Source organism: Elephas maximus, chromosome 11 (assembly GCF_024166365.1).
Source record: "Elephas maximus indicus isolate mEleMax1 chromosome 11, mEleMax1 primary haplotype, whole genome shotgun sequence".
In the NCBI taxonomy this organism is placed as follows: Eukaryota; Metazoa; Chordata; class Mammalia; order Proboscidea; family Elephantidae; genus Elephas; species Elephas maximus.
Window position 1 is genome coordinate 8,148,390 of NC_064829.1, and position 23,776 is coordinate 8,172,165.

A 23,776-nucleotide genomic window follows, 5' to 3' on the forward strand; every position below is an offset into this window, starting at 1 on the left:
GTTTGGCCAGACACTAGTATAGTTGCTGCTATAGAATACATGTGACTAAATTATTTGGCCTTGGGTAGGGCAGATCTCCTTCTGTTACGCCCGTAACAGAATCGTGTCCCTCAAAATTGTGTGTCAACTTGGATATGCCATGATTCCTGGTATTGTGTGGTTGTCCTCCCTTTTGCGATCTGATGTAATTACCCTATGTATTGTAAATCCTAACATCTATGATGTTAATGAGGCAGGATTAGAAGGAGTTATGTTAATAAGGCCGGACACAATCTGCAGGGTTAGGTTGTATCTTGAGTCAAACTCTTCTGAGATATAGAAGAGAGAAGTAAGCAGAGATGAGAGAGACCTCAGTACCTCCAAGAAAAAAAGAGCCAGGAGTGGAATACGTCCTTTGGACCTGGGGTCCCTGCACTGGAAACTTCTAGAGCAGGGGAAGATTGATGACAAGGACCTCCCCTGTTTAGGCTGGGTTCTCTAGAGAAGCAAAACCAGTAAAGCATATAAATACATATATATTCAGAGAGATTCATATCAAGGAAACAGTTCACGCAATGGTAGAGGCTGGAACGTCCCAAGCCTGTGAAGCAGATAGAGGCTTCTCCTAATTCAAGTAGCCGCCCAGGCTGGTGAACCCACGATCAGCAGGTCAGAGAGCAGGGCTCTTGCTCACAGGCTACAAAGATCAATGAATCCTAAGATCAGCAGGTAAGCTGCTAGCTCAAGTCCCAAGAACCGGAGGTCAGACACACAAGAGACAGCTGCTGGATCCAGAACAAGCCAAGAGCCTTGGAGAGGTGAGCAGGAAGGAAGCAGGTGGTGGAGGGTAGAGAGATGAAGGCTGAGGGGTCGGTGAGCCACCACAGGCCCCACCCCCACCTATACCACTCAGCAGATTCCATCATGGGGGTGAACGCATATCAAATTTCAACAGGGAAGTGATCGCAACACTATACAACTGCCAAAATTCTAAGAATCATGGCCCAGCCAAGTTGACACAAAATCTTAACTACCACGTTTTCCTAGAGCTGACAGAGACAGAAAGCCTTTCGCTGGAGCTAGTACCATGAATTTGGGCATCTAGTGTCCTAAACTGTGAGAGAATAAGCTTTTGTTTGTTAAAGTCATCCACTTGTGGTATTTCTGTTATAGCAGCACTAGATATTTAAGACACCTTCCACAATATAACGTAATTATCTTATACCTAATGCATGTTAAACGATGCAGGAAGCATCAAAAGAAAATGCAAGGAATATAGAGTCACTATACCAAAAAGAATTGGTCAACATTCAACCATTTCAGGAGGTAACATATGATCAGGCACCGATGGTACTGAAGGAAGAAGTCCAAGCCTCACTGAGGGCGCTGGTGAAAAACGAGGCTCCGGGAATTGACGGAATGCCAATGGAGACGTTTCAACGAACAGATGCAGTCTTGTCTATCCCAAGATATTTGGAAGACAGCTACCTGCCCAACTGACTAGAAGAGATCCATATTTATGTCTATTCCTAAGAAAGGTGATCCAACAGAATGTGACAATTATCGAACAATATCATTAATATCACACCCAAGCAAAATTTTGCTGAAGATCATTCAAAAGTGGCTGCAGCAGTAAAATCAACAGGGAAGTGCCAGAAACTCAAGCTGGATTTAGAAGAGAATGTGGAACCAGGAATATCATTGCTGATGTCTGATGAATCCTGGCTAAAAACAGAGAACACCAGAAAGATGTTTACCTGTGTTTTATTGACTATGCTAAGGTATTCAACTATGTGAATCATAACAAATTATGGATAATGATGCAGAGAACAGGAATTCCAGAAGACTTAATTGTGCTCATGAGAAATCTGTACATGGATCGAGAGGCAGTCATTTGAACAGAACAAGAAGATACTGCGTGGTTTAAAGTCAGGAAAGGTGTGCTTCGGGGTTGTACCCTTTCACCATATGCAAACCATACTCTCAGCAAATAGTCCAAGGAGGTGGACTATACGAAGACGAACAAGGCATCAGGATTGGAGGAACACTCATTAACAACCTGCGATATACTGATGACACAACCTTGCTTGCTGAAAGTGAAGAGGGCTTGAAGCACTTACTGATGAAGATCAAAGACCACAGCCTTCAGTATGGATTACACCTCAACATAAAGAAAACAAAAATCCTCACAACTGGACCAATAAGCAACATCATGATAAATAGAGAAAAGATTGAAGTTGTCAAGGATTTCATTTTACCTGGATCCACAATCAACACCCATGGAAGCAGCAGTCAAGAAATCAAAAGACACATCACATTGGTCAAATCTGCTGCAAAAGACCTCTTTAAAGTGTTGAAAAGCAAAGATGTCACCTTGAACACTAAGGTGCACCTGACCCAAGCCATGGTGTTTTCAGTCACCTCATATAAATGTGAAAGCTGGATGATGAATGAGGAAGAAGGAAGAAGAATTGATGCTTTCGAATTGTGGTGTTGGCGAAGAATACTGAATATACCACGGAATGCCAAAAGAGCGAACAAATCTGTCTTGGAAGACGTACAGCCAGAATACTCCTTAGAAGCAAGGACAGCGATGCTACATCTCATATACTTTGGACATGTTGTCAGGAGGACCAGTCCCCAGAGAAGGACATCAAGGTTGAGAGTCAGCAAAAAAGAGGAAGACCCTCAGAGTAAGACAGACTGACACAGTGGCTGCAACAATGGGCTCAAGCATAGCAACAATTGTGAGGATGGCACAGGACTGGGCAGTGTTTCATTCTGTTGCACATGGGGTTGCTATGAGTCGGAACCTACTTGATAGCACCTAACAACAACAACAATGTAATATAAGGTAATCACTTTCCATAATCCACTCTAATGCAATGCAATCAATCACTTGAGGTTATACGAGTGTAGGGTGGATCCTAAACATAGTCACTTCTGAATTATAAAAAGACCAGAATAGCTACAGAGACACACATGTAAAAACTGAGGAAAGACAGACACCATGTGAGGAGTGCTTACAAGCCCAGGGACTAAGGAACACCCAGGGTTCCCTACAAGGAAGAAATCAACAGTCAAAGCCCTGATTTAAACTTCTAGCCTCCAAAACTGTGAGAAAATAAATTTTTGTTCTTAAACCCAGCCCCTTGTGGTATTTGTGTTACAGTGGCACTAGGTAACCAAGACACAACCTCAGAAATAACTTGGTGTGAATGTAAAGGAGCCTTCGCTGAGCCTGCACTAAGGGACCCCACCCACCAGCCCAGTGAGCCGCATGTGAGCACACACCTGGCTCCAAGCAGTGCTGCTAAAGAGTGATCTTCTTGAATTTAAAGCAAGTGGAGAGGTAATATCAAAAGAGTTTAAGGGTAAATTGCACAAGAAGCTTCAAAGGGTGACCAGCAGAGGTGATGATGAATAAGGCTAAAAATCCACGTGTCATGTGGAAAAACAAAGAGGGAAGATAGCATTGATCCAAGACTTCTTACTTGGTGAAGCAGGCAGACTTTTTAAAAGAAAAAGCATCCTAAAGTTATGATTTAACTCAATAATACGGCATCAGAGATAAGTGACTTTCATACTTCTTCTGACATGCAAATGGAGCACTGGATCAGTGTAACATCCAGCCCATTCCTGAGACAGATGCCAACACGTTTGTGTATGGCTTACATAGACGTGCCTGATTTCTACATGAGTAGGTATTCTCTTCACGCATCTAAACTTAATTAAGCAACCTCAGAATCTGTTCAGAGATGGCAGAGAGAAAACAAAGGCAATGAAATAATCACAGACTACCGCTGATTTAGAGAAAACACACACCAGGTCAGCTGTGGTTTGTCTATAAGGCAAAAGTATGCAGCAGCAACATAGAGCTAAGCTCTCCTCTACTTTGACCCCACCCCCACTGATCGGCAGAGCCACAAAAGAATCAGTTGCTCAAAAGAGCAAGAACAAGGTAATCTGCAGAGGCCCTAAGAGGGAGATACAAGGGCATCGCTAGGGAGGCGGACCCATGCTCCGACGCCTCCGAGACCGTCCCATAACCTCAGTCTCAGCTCGGACCTAACCCAGGGGTTTAAATGTATGAGTCCATCTTAAAACTCAGGTATCAACAACAAGGGTTTAAAGCGTTCCTTGCACGTGGCACCCAAGCCCCGGAGCCAAAGCCCGCATGCATCAGGGAGGCCCCAGCCCAGCACTGACCTCCTGAGGCAAACACTGACCTGTCACCATCTGACTCCTGGCACTTCCCCGGATTGCAGAGTTCCCAGGTCTACTTCCAGTGGCCTTTACACACCAGAATTACCAAGAAACATGAAAAGGGAGGCAAAGGAGAAAAAAAAAAAAAAAATTACATGAGGACTGTTGATCTCCCATGAAGTAATAGGCTGCTTACTGCTGCCTCAATAACTGCAAAATAAATCCTCTGTGTAACAATCAGAAAACAACGTGCTGATACATCAAGTGGAGATGGCAGAAACCAAGACAGTTCTATATTCCACACTGCGTGATATTCATCAGCTCTGTGGCTCCCTTTGCTTCAGTTTCTTCACCTGGAGGCGTGATTTTTAAAGGGTTTCCACATTTCCATTCCAAATTCTAGAGCAAAACTGGGCATGAGAAAGCTTCCCCAAGATAGTCCTCTCTCCTTTCTCAAAATATACTGGAAATGCTTCATTTTGTTGGATGTTCCAAAGGTTATTCCAAAGGCTAAAGGCTGAAGAACATCTAGAATCCTTCTAGATGCTAAAAAGATTTTATAACTCAAGTTTCCCTGTCCTATAGCCATCCCAAACCACACAATCATCGATATTAGTGGGGAACATGATGAGAATAGAACGTGGGTCACAAAACTACAAATGTGTGCATAGCACACTCAGGAACAATTTCAACAGCCAACCCGCAGATCATCTATGCTCACACATCAATTTCACACAACACTGCTATTTGCTGTATGCTTTTGAAGCCCTTAAGATGATGAACCAAGGAAAAAAATCAGGCCTTAGAAATGCTTTGTCACTACCTTCATGTACCCTACTGTGCAATAAATGGCAAGTCCTGGAGGCCAGGATACCTCTGAACCCCCACAGTGCTTCCTTGCCCACAGTGAGCAAGTGCCTGTGGACTAATGCAACTAAAAACATCCACATCTCCCACACTTCTTTCTGTAGCCTAGGGGAAAATTTTGCTTTTACTGGAAAGTTTTCTACAATTTCATCTGGTTGGCTCATAAAGTAACCTAACTGGCCCAACAGATGTCTGGGGCAATATTTCCCTAGAAAAACAGGACACTTCCTGTGCTGTGCCAGGAGTGTCCCATCAATTTCGAGCAGAAAAAGTGTTCAAAAAAAGTGCTGCAAGCATAAGAACCCAAGAGACAACTATATTGGTCCTGAAATGGTGCATTTTAATGGCTCAGAAGCATTGCTTTATAAAAATTCAGGAGTTCTTAAAGATACCAGTAAATCAGTTGCCTGCAAGTCAGTTCTGACTCATGACACCCCCACATGTGTCTGAGTAGAACTGTGCTCCACAGGTTTTCAATGGCTGATTTTTCAAAGAAGTAGATCACTAGACTTTTTTCCAAGGCACCTCTGGGTGGACTCAAACCTCCAACATTTCTGTTAGCAGCCGAACAAGTTAATCCTTTGCACCACCCAGGGACTCCTCTTAAAGATAGATCACTTTTATACTAAAATCCTTATCTGTCCCCTTGCTGTTCCTAAGTTTTAAAATCGTATTGCTAAGGTTTGGAATAAGTCAGCTGTGATTTAGGCCAGGCCAATCTACAGAGTGCGCTGTATGGAAACAAAGTGCTGAGCCTGCCATGAGTGATGGGGCCGGGGCCTCCGTAATCATGGGCAAATCATTTCAGGACCTGTGCCTCAGTTTCTCCCACTACACAATTCAATTTGTAAGAAGTTTTTACCAGGACTGATATTTTATAGTTTCAATCAACCAGCACTCAATAATTAGCTATTAAATGAGTGAATGAAAAGACTAAAATACATCTTATTTTGTCTTCAATGTCCCCATCAGTAGCAGAGAGGGATTTACTGCTATTTATGTCATTTGTCATTATGGTTTTTGGAGCTCGACAGATTGAGGCTCAGTCAGACAGGTGTGAGCACTTCAGCAAACCCAACAGCTGAGGGGGAGGAGGCGGGCAGGTCCCGTGGTATGACTCTGCTGTGACCGGGAGGCGCAACTCCAGCCAGTCTTGACAGTCTGTACACTTTTGCCAGATTTTTATTGTCCATAAACTGAGAACCCACCTCAGAATTTAGTTAGCCTCAGAAAATGAAAAGCCCAGTGCGCCCTGCCAGCAACACAGGGGTCTCGGGGTCTGTGCACTGGTGGCAGCCATCTTACATAGACTGTATCCTCTTATGTTTTTATAGTCTTAGGACCTCAGTGATTTAAATTAATGAATAAAAGACTTAAATCTTTTGGTGTACTCTAATTTCTTATAATATACCCAGTGCTTGACTTCTAATTTAGCCTTATATCACATGAGCTGTGCTGCGCTGCCTACAAGTAAGGGGCTGGCCACACATCTGGTGGCAGACAACAAAATTCTTCAAGATGCCTTGATTTGGCCTCTTATAAAAAAGAAAATGTCCACGTACTAGTATAGGAATAGACACAAAAAGAGGGAGGCCTGAAATACACTCAAAACTTTTTTTTTTTAAAGGATCTAATGAAGAAAGAAGAAGATGCAACTGAAGAAAACAAATTGTAAACTCTATATGGCTATCAATTCTCTGGCCAAGCAGAAATTAGGTAATTTATCGTTCTAATGGTTTCAGTATCATCTGACCCAGAATAAATGAGATATACAAAGAGTGGGTATTGAGATAGTAGGAGAATGATTACAGTATAAATAAAATCAGATTAACGAAGAAGAGGCTGCTACAGATTCTTAAACTAACTTCAAGCCAAGCCTCGTGGCACCCTCCGTGTTACCACTTGTCTACGGAGATCCCCTATTTCCTGCCCGCAGTGACCACAGTCATCAGCCTGGGGGCAGTCAGTGAAGGGATGGGGGCCCCAGCCACACAGGGGGCTCCACACTCATACAGGGAGCCCAACCAGTTCCTGAGTGCCACCAAATTTGAAGAGGATGTACGAGCACACACAAGAAGGCCACACAGAGGTCAGGGGTCAGCCTAGTTGCCCTAAACTAAATATCCAGAAGGCCCCATTGCCCCCAAGGGGCTCCTAAACCTCTCACATGACCTCCCAGTATTCACATCGAGGCTGAGACAGTGTGGTTCTCCCTCAGGACGGAGGAAGCCTGGTCTAAGAGCAGGATCCTTCACACCTGGAGGCTGGAAGAGTTCAGTACCGCCCACTTCAACAAAACCAAAACAGCCAAATCGTGTCGGTTGCGACACACAGCAACCCTACAGAACAGAGTACAACTGCCCCATAGGGTTTCCAAGGAGTGGCTGGTGGATTCGAACTTAACCCTGTATGTCTGTATCCCTTTTTCTGCTCCGATATCCCTGCCAGACTTAGCCTTGTGTGTTTGTATCTCTTTTTCTGATAGACTAAAGATAGCCCTTTCTCTGGAGTTTATGAGTTGTTCCAATGGATTATCAGACCTAAGAAACATAGAAGGGGCCAGTACCTGCCAATTAGCTGTGGATGAATGCGGATGAAAGAGAAAGGGCTACGTGGAACAGCTGGCGTCTAGAATGACCACAGGAGGGAAGCTGAAATTTCCGCAGGACTCAGAGTGGGATTTATATTCCACCAAATACTTGGCATCAGAGGTGGATGATCTCAGCCCCCTTGGACTGGTTTGCACAACTATGCAGTGAGCAGGGTTAAAGAAAACACTGACCTCTCACAAAGTAACGATTTTTAGTCAGTCCTATTTATGGTTTCTCAACTAAAGCTCCCAAAATATGGAGTCAATGTTGCTTGTTCAACTGTAAACTAAAGGCAGATGACACTCCTGAACAAGGTTAAAAGTTAAATGATTAGACAGTTAGCCAACTCATAGTACTAAATTTTACTTATACCTACACATTTACGAATCCTTGAGAAAAGTTAAATATCCTGCAATCTACAATACTTCATTAATTCCTTCTTATACAAATACTATTACATGCCTTATATAATCTCTCATTCCCTCAGTTTATATATCTATGAATGGGGACAAATGAGAAAGTGAATATGAGGTGGCTTAACTCCCTAACAAGTAAACCACTACACACTCCGGAATTGAATTATTTTACTTTGAGAACTCAAAAGTACATCACCAAGCTCAGAATTTCTCCAAAACGACTACTATTCAGATCTATTGCTATGATCCTTCCAGTGACGTGGAAAATACCTAGAGGTGGAGCTTTCTCAACTGTTGAACAGCATTGACACAGCCCCAGTTCCTTCTGACGTCCAATGGGTGCTTCTAAAAGCCCCACTTACCAAATGTACAAAGGCTTTGATGCTGCTGTGTCCACAGTGTTTCAGTCATTCAGCCAAAGATCCATATATTTTTATTTTTATTTAGGTGGTGCTTTAAATACTTCTAAGTAAAAAGGTGTTTACCTGTGTTTTATTAACTATGCTAAGGCATTCGACTGTGTAGATTATAACAAATTATGGATAACATTGCCAACAATGGGAATTCCAGAACACTTAATTGTGCTCATGCAGAACCTGTACATAGATCATGAGGCAGTCAACTGAACAGAACAAGGAGATACTGCATGGTGTGAAGTCAGGAAAGGTATGCGTCAGGGTTGTATCCTTTCACCATACCTATTCAATCTGTATGTTGAGCAATCCGAGAAGCTGGGCTACATGAAGAAGAATGGGGCATCAGGATTGGAGGAAAACTTATTAACAACTGGCATTATGCAGACGACACAACCTTGCTTGCTAAAAATGAAGAGGTCTTGAAGCACTTACTGATGAAGATCAAAGACTACAGCCTTCAGTATGGATTACACATCAACATGAAGAAAACAAAAATCCTCACAATTGGACCAATAAGCAACATCATGATCAACTTAGAAAAGATTGACATTGTCAAGGATTTCATTTTGCTTAGATCCACAAACACCACCCATGGAAGCTGCAGTCAAGAAATCAAGACACATTGCATTGGTCAGATCTGCTGCAAAAAATCTCCTTAGAGTGTTGAAAAGCAAAGATGTTACTTTGAAAACTAAGGTGCACGCGACCCAAGCCATGGTGTTTTCAATCGCCTCATATGCATGTGAAAGCTGGACAATGAATAAGGAAGACAGGAGAAGAATTGATGCACTTAAGTTGTGGTATTGTATAACCAGAATGCTCCTTAGAAGCAAGGATGGTGAGACTGTGTCTTAACACACTTTGGACATGTTGTCAGGAGGGATCAGTCCCTGGAGAAGGACATCATGCTTGGTAAAGTACAAGGTCAGCAGAAAAGAGGAAGACCCTCAACAAGGTGGATTGATACAGTGGCTGCAACAATGGGCTCAAGCATAACAATGATTGTTAAGGATGGCATAGAACCAGGCAGTGTTTCATTCTGTTGTGCACAGGGTCACTATGAGTTGGAGCCAACTCGACGGGACCTAACAACAACAACAACAAATTGTGGTATTGGTGAAGAATAATTGAATATACCGTGGACTGCTAAAAGAATGAACAAATCTGTCTCGGAAGAAGTACAGTCAGAATGTTTCTTAGAAGCAAAGATTGCATCTCACATACTTTGGACATGTTGTCAGGAAGGATCGGTCCTTGGAGAAGGACATCATGCTTGGTAAAGCAGAGGGTCAGTGAAGAAGATGAAGACCCTCATTGAGGTGGATTGACACAGTAGCTCCAACAATGGGCTCAAGCATAACAACAATTGTGAGGATGGCGCAGAACTGGGTAGTGTCTTGTTCTGTTGTGCATAGGGTCACTATGAGTCAGAACTGACTCGACAACACCTAACAACAAGTAGGCTGGTTATATCAGTAAGTTCCTGTGATGGTTAAGGTTAGGTGTCAACACGGCTAGGACATGATTCTCAGTGGTTTCCCAAATATTATGTAATCATGCTCCATTTTGTGATCTGATGTGAGCAGCCACACCTGCGGCTGTGGTCTGCACCCAAAATATACAGATGTTCTAGCAAAGTTTGCTTTCTCTCAGTCCTGCATCTGAATCATAATCCTCTAGTTCTTGGGAAGTGAGCCTGCCACCTGACCTGCAGATTTTACGATTCGACAGCTCCCACCACCCCATAAGCCAGAATTCTGCCATCTTGCTGATTTTGAGTTTGTCAGCCCCTGAAACAGCATGAGGCAAGAGAAGTCTCCAACCTGGCACCTAACTCACGGATTTGGGACTTGCCAGCCTCCACAACTGCATGAGCCATTTCCTTGAAATAAATCAATCTCTCTCTCTCTCTCTCTCTCTCTCTCTCTATATATATATATATATATATATATATAGGAAACCCTGGTAGCATAGTGGTTAAGAGCTATGGCAGTTCAAATCCACCAGGTGCTCCTTGGAAACTGTATGGTGCCATTCTACTCTGGCCTATAGGGTCACTATGAATTAGAATCAACTCGATGGCAATGGGCTTGTTTTTTTTTGTTTTTTAATATATACACACACACACACATATATATATATATAACACCAAGCCTGTTGCCATTGAGTCAATTCTGACTCATATCAACCCTATAGGACTGAGCAGAACTGCCCCATAGTGTTTCCAAGGAGCAGCTGGTGGATTCAAACTGCTGACCTTTTGGTGAGCAGCCAAGCTCTTAACCTTTGTGCGACCAGGGCTCATATGCGTGTATATATATATATATATACTTAACATGTTTTTTTAACATGTATACATATATATGTATGCAAATATGTATGTGTGGATATAGATATAGCTATATACACTTCACTGGTTTTGCTCCTCTAGAGAATCCAGACAAAGATATCTGGTATCAGTAGTGGTTCTTGAGGAAAAAAATCTTAAGGATGAGTTTTCTGAACTGGTTCCCAAGTCTGGCTAGTCTTAAAGGCACTGATGACTCTGCCTCCAGTAGTAAAGTAGGCACTGCTAATCCATTGCATGAGATAGCAATAGAAATATGAAAAATACCACCAGTGGATAAAATGTGAGGGGCAAGGCTCTGGGTGATTGCATATTTGATATTTTCGTACAATTCTGACATAGTGAGAAGCTGGTTGGCTAGACCTACATTCACCGAAGTGGGGAAAGAAAGGGATGAGCTCAAAGCTTAGAGTCACAGCTCAAGTGCTGCATACAAAACCTGAAAATTTCCATGTGTGCTCTGAAAGAAAGCCTTATTTCCTGTAGTAACGGGGCTGATATTGCCAAACACTAAACCCAGAGTATTATTGTAAGAGTGGCTGAATTACAACACCAATTGAATTCCCAACCTCGAATGATGTCTGAAGTTAAAGTGAGGGCACTGATTGGGAAGAAATAGGACCTTAAAACTTAGGATGAGGACATACAGGCAAATAATCAGAAAGCTGGGGACATTGAGCCCCCATATTCCATTGAATCATTCCTGACAACAGAACCAACCCTCTTACTCCCATCTGAAAAAACTACTCCATCCTTGTCTGCTAAGCCACTCTCCCCAGTAAAACTATTATCCCTTTCACCCCCATCTGATGAGACTAACCCAGCTGTACCCGAAGAGTCTTTGTCTGAGATATTGCCTGGGGCAGCACCTGTGGTGTTAACCTGGGGTATTGCCTGAGACATTGCTGAATGTCCTCAGGACACACCCCCACTACCCATTCTTGCTTCTAGACCTATAACTAGACTAAAGTCCCAGGGAGCCCCAAAAGGTAAAGTACAAAATATGACCCAGAAGGAGGTATACCACACTACAAAAGAACTGCTTGCATTTTCTTATATATACAAACAGAAACCTGAGGAATATGTGTATGAATGGCTATTAAGGATGTGGGATAATGGTGCAAGGAACATAAATTTGGATCAGTCTTAATTTATTGGCATGGGCCCGCTTAGCAAAGATTTTCATTCAATGTTTCAGCTCAAAAGGTTAGAAAACAATCTAATAGTTAACTGGTTGGTTCACCAAATCATGGATTAAGAAGTGCCCAACACTAAGTCAAATGAGCCCTGGTGGCACGGTAGTTAAGTGCTCAGCTGCTAATTGAAAGATCAAACCCAGAAGTTGTTCTGTGGGAGAAAGGTGTGGCAGTCTGCTTCCGTAAAGATTACAGCCTTGGAAACCCTATGGGGCAGTTCTTACTCTGTACTATAGGGTCACTATGAGTCAAAGTCAACTCGATGACATTGGATTTGGTTTTAGTTTGGTTACACTGAATCAAGCTGAAGTACCAGACCTGCCTTGGTCTACTGTAGAAGAAGGTATCCAAAGGCTGATGGAAATTGTTGTGTTAGAATGCGTGTATTCGGTTGGACCTATAGGGGCTTATTAGGGATTTATTATAGGGGTTATTAGAGAAGTAACACATTACAATTCAGGTTCAGGAATGCTCAGGACACAGTTCTTCCATCAGGACAGCCTCTTCCTAGCCGCGCTCACAGGCACATACCTCTCTCTGGTCCTCGGCCTCTGCCCTGCTCAGCAAAGTGCTACAAAGGTTTTTTAGTTTTGCCAATAAGTGCCAGAGGAACCACACTATGCCAGTAAGCCTCGGCCTGAAGGCACTCAGCTTTCTCACTCTGTGGCCCATGGTTTCTCTCCCTCCACTTCTCATCATCTTCAGTAATACAGCTCTCTATCTCTGTCTCCTGGTTCCTGAAGCTTCTCGGTACAGGGATACTGGGTCCAAAGGACAGTCTGCTCTTGGCTCTTCTTCCTTTGTGGTGGTGGGATCCTCTTCCTGCTCTGGAATTAGCTCTCTTTAAAGCCTAGCAGGATGGCAAAGCTGACCAGTCCCCTTGGTGAGCCACAACTACCTTATTTGCACAGTTCCACCCAATCATTCAGGTGGGAGTTAGAAGACCATGGCGAGAAAGGCCACACAAAAGCAATCCATCCTTTCACGTATATTCATATATATAATAAAGTACGTCCAAAAAAAAAAAAACCCCTTGCCATAGAGTCAATTCCGGCTCATAACGACCCTAAAGGACAGACTAGAAGTACCTCATAGGGTTTGAAGAAGTGCCTGGTGGATTTAAACTGCTGACCTTTTGGTTAGCAGCCGTAGCTCCTAACTACTACACTACCAGGGTTTCCAATAAAGTACATAGGGATACAATTACGGATACTTCTAACACATAACCAAACACCTCACGGGATTGGTTTTCTGGGTGTGAAGGCTTAGGACCATAGTGTCGTGGGACAACTCAGTCAATTGGCATAATATAATTCATAAAGTTTATGTTCTCCATCCTAGTCTCGTAAGTAGTGTCTGGGGTTTTAAAGCTTGTAATCAGCCATCTAAGATATAGTTATTAGTCTCTAGTTGTCCAGAACAAAAGAGATAGAAGGAAATCTAAGACTCAGAGAAGGCTACATGATCCACAGCCTCGTCTATCCTGAAACCAGAAGAACTAGATGGTGCTCAGCTACCATTATCACTACCAATTGTTCTGATCAGAGCCATAATAGATAGATCCTCATAGAATGGGAGAAAAATGTGGAACAGAGCCTCAAATTCCAAAAAAAATCCAGAATTACTGGACTAGGTAAGCCTAGAGGACTCCCTGAGACTAGAGCTCTGAGATACTCTTTAAACCTTAAATGAAATAATTTCCTGAGGTCACCTTTTAGCTAAATAACAGATTGGTTCCAAAATAAAGAGTATCACCCCTGAGTACTGTGATCCCTTAAAAAAATATCTATATGAGACAAAATGACCAGCAACTACTTAAAAAAAAAAAAAGATGAGAAGGCAAAGGTGCAAGGAAACCAGATTATTGGAAATGAAACAACCAGAAAGGAAATAATGAGCATGTTTACACATTGTAAAAAATATAACCAATGTCACTGAACAATTTTTGTAAAAACTGTTGAACGGGAACCTACATACTGTGTAAACTTTCATGGAAAACACAATAAAATATTATTAAAAAAAAAAAGACACACAGCACAATTACAATTGCTACAGAAATAAATTCCCAATTCAAAATGTGAAAGGGATATAAACTGGTGATAATTACAATTATCCCCAATCCACCTTCCCCTTGGAGTAGAGTGATCATTTTGGAGATGATGACAATGGTATCTGGCCATTTACCTGATGACTTCTAGGTCTATGGAAGATTTTCAAAAAAACACTAAAAGCACAAATGCTTAAAGTAATACTAGGAACGCAACTACATTTTGCCTTTACTTCTTTGCCTTTTTTAATACAAGATGTCTTAGTTATTTAGTACTGCTATAACAGAAACGGAAACCCTGGTGGTGTAGTGGTTAAGTGCTACAGCTGCTAACCAAGCGGACGGCAGTTCAAATCCACCAGGCGCTCCTTGGAAACTCTATGGGGCAGTTCTATTCTGTTCTGTAGGGTCGCTATGAGTCGGAATCGACTCGACGGCTGTGGGTTTGGTTTTGGTTTTTTTATAACAGAAATACCACAAGTGGATGGCTTTAACAAACACAAATTTAGTTTCTCACAGTTTAGGATCCTAGAAGTCCAAACTCAGAGCACTGGCTCTAGAGGAAGGCTCTCTCTCTGTAGGCTCTGGAGGAAGGTCCTTGTCTCTCTTCAGCTTCTGCTTCCTGGTTCCTTGGATATCTCCATGTGTCTTGGCATCTATTTTACCCCATTTCTCCGCTGCTTGCTTGTTTAATCTCTTTTTATATCTCCAAAGAGATATAAAAAGATACACCCTACACTAATCCTGCCCCATTAACATAACAAAGACAACCCATTCCCAAACAGGATTATAACCACAGGCATGGAGATTAGTATTTCTGAAACAGGCTTTTGGGGGACATAATTCGATCCGTAACAAAAAGCTTTTAACATTTTTCCCTGTATTAAACTAAATGTAATCACTGTTTCTTTAATTGGTCTTCCATTAATTATTCTCAACTGCAGGAAGTTTATATTAATTACTAGCATTTTCCCTGAAATAAATATTCATTTATCTGATTTTAACATAGCCCAAGTCCACCTCTCATAAAAAGTAGTTCTTTCTCCATTTACCCACACTAAGTTCATTTAAGTCAGAACAGTATTAATAATACTGGTAGACTGTGGGTACCACACTCACAGCTGAGGGTCATGTGCAGATCCTGGAAAGCAGGCCTTGTGCCACCGGCAGGAAGTCTGCACAGCCATGCTGAGCCCGTTGCCCACCTAAATGCCACATCCCAGCCTCCCCTGCCACACCTTCTAAAGCAAAGCAAAGCGTCCTGTATCAGATCCAACCCAAGGGATATAGAATGCAGAACCCATTTTATCCTTAACTTTTGTCATGTATTAATAAAGCAATATTCCGTAGAATGCATTCATGAAAGAAGATCAAGCAAAAAGCGTTTGAGTGTTCCCAATTTCTAGTGGCAAAACATCAACAGTAAAAACCTTCCAATTGCATTAGAGATGGTGTAAAATTCTTAGAAGTACTTCTGAGTGTCTACGGGAAGAAGATAAGGTATTAGTTAGATCAGGAAGATGCTGAAACAAGCACTCACTAGTCATAGTCACCCAAATTGCAGGGTGGCTCTAATACACACTATTTTAAGTCATTGTTTTTGAGATGACACATACAAGCAGGAGTGTGAGCTGCAACAGGGCGTCCAGGGACAGACAGGAAATACTTTGGACAACAGGTACCCTAAGGGTGAAATCTCTACAGTTGTACTGAGGAGGTAAAAGCATGCACAGTACTAAACTTTAAGGAGTTTAATTTTTTGACAACTTATGCAAGACACAGAAAACCGGCTACAGGCAAGATCATGAGCTTTACCTAATATCAAGAAACTCTGTACTGTAGACTTCACCACTGAAGGCCCACTTCCAGGTACCCTGCTCTCTTCTTTGTTGGGGTGGTCTTGCCATATGCAGAAGACCCCAAATCGCCATCTGTGTCACACAGCCCCCTAGCCTTAGACCGTGGTCTAGCTCATCTCCGGCCATTTCACCTGGCTGCCCCACAGGTGTGGCAAATCAAGGCAACTAAGTGCAGACCTTTTCTGCTCAGAACAGCTCCTCATTCACCCAAACCTGAGCCAGTCGTCATTCTGGAACCCAAGCTCCCCTCAGTGCCAGCATCTCTCGGCTTCAACATACCTCAGTGTTTCATGGCACAAGCCTGACCATGCCCGGCCTGAAGCGGCCTCCTGGCTATCATGCAGGCTGGTCTTCCTGGCTCCTGTCTTGCCTCCCTCCACTCACTCCAGCTTCTGGCCCCAGATTCAACATCCCTCAACACATATTCAGTGGCACCCTCTTCCCTGAAAACCTCCCATGTTTCTCCACACACTACAGGGTAACCCACAAATAGCATTCAGATACTGTATGAATTGACCCCAGCTTTATTGACATCTCTTGCTTCCCTGCTCCAGCACCCTTCACTCCAGAACATTTGCCATTCCTTTAATTTGTTGTCAGCTCCAATATCCGGGCGTTCTGTGCACCTTTCCTGTGTTCAGAACACTCTCTCCCGACATCCACCCACCTAGAAAACTCCAATTTGTGCCTCCAGACCCACCTCATGGCACCATCTCTGAGAGAGTTTTCACAACCTTCCAGGCCCACTCTGGGCTCCCTCCATGCAATGAGCTGAGCTCTTGTCACAGTGGACAATGACTAAATGCATCCTGTGTGTCTCCTCCGTCTACCAGTCCTCTACAGGCAGGGGCTGTTTCTCATCCACCTTCATGCACCCCTTCCTTGCAGAGTGCCCAGGATGTAGCTGGAGTTCTAAATGTGTTTGCAATCATTTTTTATTTTCCTGCCGCTCCCTTTCCATCAATAGCTTCTTTGTCTTGGCGACTTATTTTAAGCATCTTCACATATTTTCAAAAGCCAAGGTTTACTGACATTGAGATGAGCTTCACTATCCTCTCTTGTGCTGGTTTATTTCTTGATTTGATGGGAGTATTTCATGCACTAAAGAAAATGGATGCAGAACAGGTGTGCTTGTCTGAGGTGCCTGGCAGACACGGGCACCGTGAGGACTTGACTCTGGAAACTTCACATGGAAACGTTCCTGTTGCATGTGATGGTCAGCAGTTATTCCAGTCAATGCCTGCATAATTCTTCTCTTAAATAATGTATTATCACCCTTAAAAGATCACAATTTCAAGTTTTTCTAACCAAAATATTTCCAATTTTTCCATTTCTTCACATTTCCCGACAGTGTCAGCTATTAGAATAACAGGAGGGCCAAGGGCCGAGCAAGCTGTTCTCCTGGTAGTCTGACCCCTTCTGCAAGCCTAGGCTTCAGCCCCACCCAGAGTCTATTGAAAGGGTAATGCCTAGGTCAGAAATGTACAGTAGAGGCTGGCCAGCCTCCAGTAATATGTATTGTTGTTAGCTACTTTTGAGTTGACTCTTTCTCATAGCAATTCAATGTACAACAAAATGAAATGCTGCCCAGTCCTGCGCCATCTTCACGATCTTGGTATGTTCAAGACCATTGTTAGAGCCACTGTGGTATACATTTTGAGTCCCTTCCAACCTAGGGGGCTCATTTTCCAGCACTTAACCGCACAGTATTTTGTTGTGATCCACAAGGTTCTCATTGGCTAATTCTCAGAAGTAGATCACCAGGCCTTTGCTCTTAGCCTGCCTTAGTCTTGAGGCACCACTGAAACCTGTCCACCATGGGTGGCCTTGCTGGTATTTGAATACTGGTGGCATAGCTTCCAGCATCACAGCAACACCGGGCCACCACAGTATGACAAACTGATAGACAGGTGGTGGAATAATATGTATTATCTCTACAGTGACGTTTAGCTCTCAATTCTATGGTGCTTTTCATTTCCCTTCTTCAGTTCACATGTAAATCTTATAATTGCAAGGAGATTAGCTCTACCCTTCAACATATCATTCTTTCAGATTCCTAACTGGAGAGTGCTTTATAAAAATAGTTCCTGGGAGTTTCATTTAAAAAAGGAGGAACATAAAGTTTGGGAATCAAAGATTTGATCAAAATGAGGAAACAAAATAGAGATTTTTCTCTCAAAAAAAAGGTAACTGACTCAAATGCCACAATATTAAATGATGACAAGTTCTTCTAATGACAACCCAAAAGCACTCTGATGGCCCTTAAAGCACCTGAAAAGCTTCACAAACCCACCTGAGCATGTGAAACAAATTTTTCTCAAAATTACTCCAGAATTTTACCATATGTTCGTATTTTTACGACACCACTGGGGAGATGGGGTGTCACACAGATGAGCGTGTGATAAGGAGGGGCCTGCCCTGCGAAGACCACCACTGCAGGAGACAGACCACCGCCCCTTCCCAGCACATGGGTGATCCACTTGGCAAAGGCAGTTCAATCAAAGCCCAGAAGTAAAGAAGGCCAAAATCATCCTCCTTAGAATATGATGACACAGGTAAAACGTTAACACAACAGAACAGAACTTGCAGAACAGGTAGCAGCTTTTGCACTTTTAAAGGGAAAATGTTGAAGCCTCGGTGCCCAAAGCTTTCAGGACAGGTCCTCCTGTCCCAATACCCAGCTTCAGAAGACAAGGAGAAGTATCTGAGAGCCCACAGTCCAGCACCATGCTGCCTCCTGCCTCTCTAGCTACATTAGTTTTTTTTTTTTTTTTGATTAGTAGACTCAGGGAAAACCCTTGACTCCAGGTGAACAAAGCAACCCACCCAGGGTCAGCCCCTGGCCAGTGGGCACACCCTCCTAGATGGTCACTGGGCACTGCAATGCTTTGCATTCATAAACTCCTATTTTTACAACGGTGTTAGCAGTCTTGCTGCCCAAATTTGACTAGCGTGTGAGAAGGAAGGCAATGAAGCAGGAGATGGGAAGAGGGGAGAGGGGAAGAAGGGGCGGGCAGCCCTGAGAACTTGGCCAGTCGTGGAAGCTACTCCCCTATTCCACCTTGACTTCCCCACAGCTGTCCCTGGAAATCTGAAATCTGTGAAAAACCACAGGGTGTGAGCTTCCTGGGGTCATGACAAAGTACAGTGGTCCCCAGGTTATGAATGTCAGACCTATGTACAACCTGTAGTTATGAACCGGCCCCCATACAGCCTATTCTATTAAAAATTCAAAGTACATGCAGTGGCTCACAATAACAAACAAGCTCTACTTTGTGACATTCTGCATCTCTGTGCCAGCTTCTCTTCTTTCAAAGACATCAGCTATATTGGATACGGTCATGCTCACAGGTACCAGGGGTTAGAACTTCCGCGTATCTGTTTGGGGACAAAATTCAACCCACAACACACAGCAAACTATGTATCAGGAAAAGAAGGGGGAAACTGTTCATTAAATGTCAGTCCAAGCCCAGACAGAACCCAGACACTTGCGAACAGCAGCTTACTATCCCAAGTGCCCAGCACCACCAAACAGCCTTTGACCAGAATCCTATCCAGCAGACACCTCAGCTAACACTTTTCAAAGGTACTGCCTGAAGTTCAATAAGGTGACAAAAAGCCCCAGGTAAAACCCCATGTGGTCCTTGTCCTGTTGCTGCCCCTGCCCTCCCACCCCCCCACACACACACTTGGCGATCTCATTCCTGTCAGCACCCACTGCCCTCTCCCCATACCCCCAGGGCTCCCACCTGACAACACTTAATGATTTTCCACGTCAAATGAGCTTCACTCCTCAAAGTCCACTCAAACACTCCTAACCTTCTGGAGGTCAAAGCCTTACTGAGGATCCAATCAAAGCCTGGGGTTAGAACCTCTGCTCAGTGGCTGTGCCCCTCCATTCCTTTCTGCACCGAATCTAGAGCTCATCGGCATGCCTGCAGTTTTAAGAATCATGCAATTCTGACAAAGTTCACGGATCCCTAAGGGTCCTTTTGAAAGGGTGAGCAGTCCGCCACTGTGCTGGGGTGAAGCCTTTCGGCAGGGCATCCCACACTGGCTGGAGAAGTCGCCGGCCGACAGGCAACAGGCTGTGTGGGCTGCTTGGCGACGCCTGGGCAGAGGCACTGATGCAGCTCTGAGGGCAACAGCTGCCACAGGCAAGTCATCCCAAGGAACTCACCTTCGCAACCCACACTCGGCACTTCGGCACCTTTGGTCCTCGTGACACAAAGTAGGGCAGGGAACAGGCAGGCAGGCAGGCAGGCAGATAGACAGATCATGCAAAATCTGCCACTATGAGAACCCTACCACTTCACGGTGCAGCAGAAGTGAGTGACATCACCTACACAAGGCTGCCGCTGCTGCTGCAAAACCCATAAAAAACAAAGCTATTTCTAACCTCCTGCACCATGGAAAATACACACACCGGCAAGCAACCAGAATCTCTGAAAGGTTTATTTTCACACTCTTTTCCCCACCCAAGCCTCCCCCACAGAACTTGTGTTGGCTTTTTAGCAGTCTGACGATACTGTGTGAGGTATGGGCTGAGGAAGCTGCTAACAGGGTTGACTTTACAGCAAGATGTGAAGGTGTTTTTCTGACATGACTCTGTCGACTTGATAAGAAAATAATATAATCCAGTAATAAAAGGACAGAATCCAAAAACCAGGCTGAGACCATCCCCAAGTGCCCAGGCCAGAGAGAAATTGTAGCGGTAACAGTCTCTCTTCTGGCCTCTAAAAGCAGCCTTCTTCCTCCAGCCTACCTCTTGCTAGTTTTGTCTAATCCATCTTCTAAACCTCGGGGACACAGCCTTCTGGAGCCCTCTTGTGTCTCTATTCTTCTCAATGCCACTCTTAACATGAGGGAAAGAAGTGGTCTAGGGCTCCTGACCTTAGCCCCTACTTCTCTGGCAGACCTGGAGGCAAGCCAGAGGCCTGAGGTCACAGAGCCCAGAGGAGAATCAGAACCTGTTTAACTAGGACCCTCCCACCACTGCCAGCCTCTCAGGCAGACAGGAAATGGAGTGCAGACTCTGAACGGGCCTAATTTTAAGACACAATGCAAGCTCTCACTCAAGTTAGTACCCCTAGGCAATTTAGTCATTTATACTTGGCTCTAATTGTTTCATTACATTTTCAAGATTTAATCTATTTTACTCTGTGATGCCAGAGAGAGCTTCATAAGTTATATGGTGGAAATGCAAATTATGTGATATACCTGTGTAGGCAGCAGGACACAGATTCCCAGGGGAAGCTTTTCCCAGTACTACTGATCATCTCTGATTTTACCTTAAGGGTTTAAATTTAACACAGAGACAGAAAGTTAAGAGTGGCCAAGATTACCTTCTTCATTGCAAAATGTCTGTCCACTGGGACTGTGGGTCTCACGCCGCTCTGGAACCCACCGTCTGCTCCAAGCCCTGTAAAGGCCCCTTGAAGGAATTAAAGAGATGCCCACCAGACCCCAGTCTGAGGCCTGTCCTCAGGAAAAGGACAGGAAACGGGCAGAACCTGGATGGGCCTTGTGGAATCCTTTCAAAAAGCCCCCTTAATCCTGAAAGAGAAACAAGGGCCTCCACATTCCTCCCTCTGTGAGAGCTTGCCTCTGGGTGAAAAACAGTAACTAACACTTTATGGAGTCCCTATGGCATGCTGAATGCCGAATTAGGCATCTTCCGCAAAATTCCACAAGATAAAAGTTACCCCACTTAAAGACGAGAAAAGCTGAGACTCAGGAGGGTCAGTGGGGCTCAGGTGACCAAGTAAAGCAGGCCTGGATAGGAGGGCCATCTGTCTAACTGCAGCTGCCTTCCCACCACCCTCACACAGGCAACGTGACAAGGCACAGCTTTACCTTAATCAGGATGTCGAAACTTAAAAACGTGTTTGATAACAACCTGAGCACGGGGACCCAGCCCAATCTCAAAACCAAATCCATAGTCCAGCATCCTGTGGGACAGGCATCTTCTACAGGTCATGCAAAGCCCTATCGCCCGGGGTCTGCTCAGCCAGCTGCCCACACCCACAGAGAGGCAAGGCCCCGGGCACCCTACAGCACTTAGTGATGTGTCAGTAAGGAACACGACCATGCAAGTAACAGAGCAACAACAGATATCAGGACAGTCACCTCCAGAGGTGCGGTCCTCGACACGTCAGATGCACAGTAATGGCTGCTCTGCCACTCAGAAAGCGCAACACAGCCACACAACTCATTTAAAAGCCACAACCGGACAGCTGTCAAGAAACAGCATTCCATTACCAGTTCTGAAAACAGTTAAACAGCCAGCAGAAAGAGCTAGCCCCACATAGATTAAATCAGGTATTTAGGTAATTTGAAAGAATTATTTCTAGTTTTGTTGAAATTTTGTAATTCAGGTTGCACGGCGCTGAGAAGCACAGTCCAGCAGGTGTTCAGTGACCTGGAAAATTCTACTGGAGGATAGTTCTAGGGCTGTGGATAGAGTGGGTGGGGACTGTACTTGAGATGAGGAAAGGGAAGATAAAGCGCACACCCGCACTTCGATCACCCCTGACAGGCCGAGTTGGTGCCCCCATAGTGAGCTCCTGCTGGGTGTGCCAAATCATGGAAGAAAAGTGGTGCCAGGGATTCATGTTCTCCAAGTCGGAAGGGATGCAGTCTTCATCCCACCCCTCCATGCCGGGTTGATAAGGGGATCACGTGAGCACCCAGTGCGAACACTGGGGCACGCAGGCTGAGAGCCCACTGTGCGCTTACTGCCTTCCGTGAGGGCTCAGAAAAGGTGCTCCACATTTCCAGACACTGACAGTGAAGTCTACTCCAGAAAGAAAGGAATGGCTCTCAACTCAGCAACACAGACGAGCTGTGCTCACCACGGAATCAGAACGGAGCTTTTATGTAGCACATGCTTTTTAGCGCCCACGATTCTGGAAAGGTTCCAAATGTGAAGCCCATTTAAATGCCAGGGTCTGCATGCCTTGGTGAGGAACAACATTAGGTAAAAAAAAAAAAAAAAGGAAAAAAATTTTTTTTTTCTAATTCCATAGCAATCGTAAGTAAAAGGGCCTGGAGACATGCTGAGAGCGCCTCCCATGTTCCTCATCAATGCATTTCATTTGAAGGACGTGCCAGGCACTGCTCTAGGCCTTGGAAGGAAAAAACACACAAAGAAAATAAACCCTTGCCCTTATAAAAGTTACACTCTAGTAGGGGATTTGCCATCAGCAACGACTCATACTTGGCAATACGTAAAGGCACATTAAAATTTTAGAAAAATTTAACACCTGTCATTCTACAGAACGTCTTACTTTCCTGAAGACTTACACATACTTCACTTGATGTCCTGGCAGTCACGCAGGAGAGCAATCATATAACAGAAGCCCAGGGAGAAGAGCTGGGGGATGGAGGCGCGGGGTAGAGGGGTGCTCCTGGTATTCTCTACAGCCCTTCCCCGGCACCAGGCTGCCATTTTCACTGACTGCCTGCCCACAGGGCCAGGCTGGGCTCTGAATTGGGCTTTGAGCCCCACCCACTACACCCACCCCACCAAAGAGGTAGCACGTGCACACAGGCTCACAAATTTAACAACAAATGGAACAAACTAGGAGGCCACTCCCATTTCACAGCACAGACCAACGTGACACCGAGAGGAGTAAGGCAAGCCTGCCTACAGCACACCCCAGTAGCTGAGGGAGGGAAAAGCACAGGCATGCAGCCTGCTGTGACGGCAGGCGAGCACGCGAGCACGCGAGCACGGGCAGTGAGCGAGCATAGCGGCTCGCTCACACCTCCAGGGATCCCCACATTCCAGAACTAGGAGGCCAAGCCAAGCAAAGAATTTAGAATGATAGAATGATAAACAAAGAACCGC

At 44.3% G+C, this 23,776-nt stretch overlaps 1 protein-coding gene across 4 annotated transcripts in view; it reads right to left on the reverse strand.

Annotated features, from left to right (window-relative positions):
• The window catches only part of LDLRAD4 (low density lipoprotein receptor class A domain containing 4), a 771,753-nt gene that overhangs the window by 608,314 nt on the left and 139,663 nt on the right, over positions 1 to 23,776 (reverse strand). Inside the window, exon 2 of one of the 4 annotated variants that reach the window (XR_007519203.1) lies at positions 4,209 to 4,272. The exons of the other annotated variants lie outside the window; for them this stretch is intronic. The gene's annotated coding sequence lies outside the window, so the exon portion shown is untranslated. The remainder of the gene's footprint in view (positions 1 to 4,208; positions 4,273 to 23,776) is intronic. 4 annotated transcript variants of the gene reach the window in all.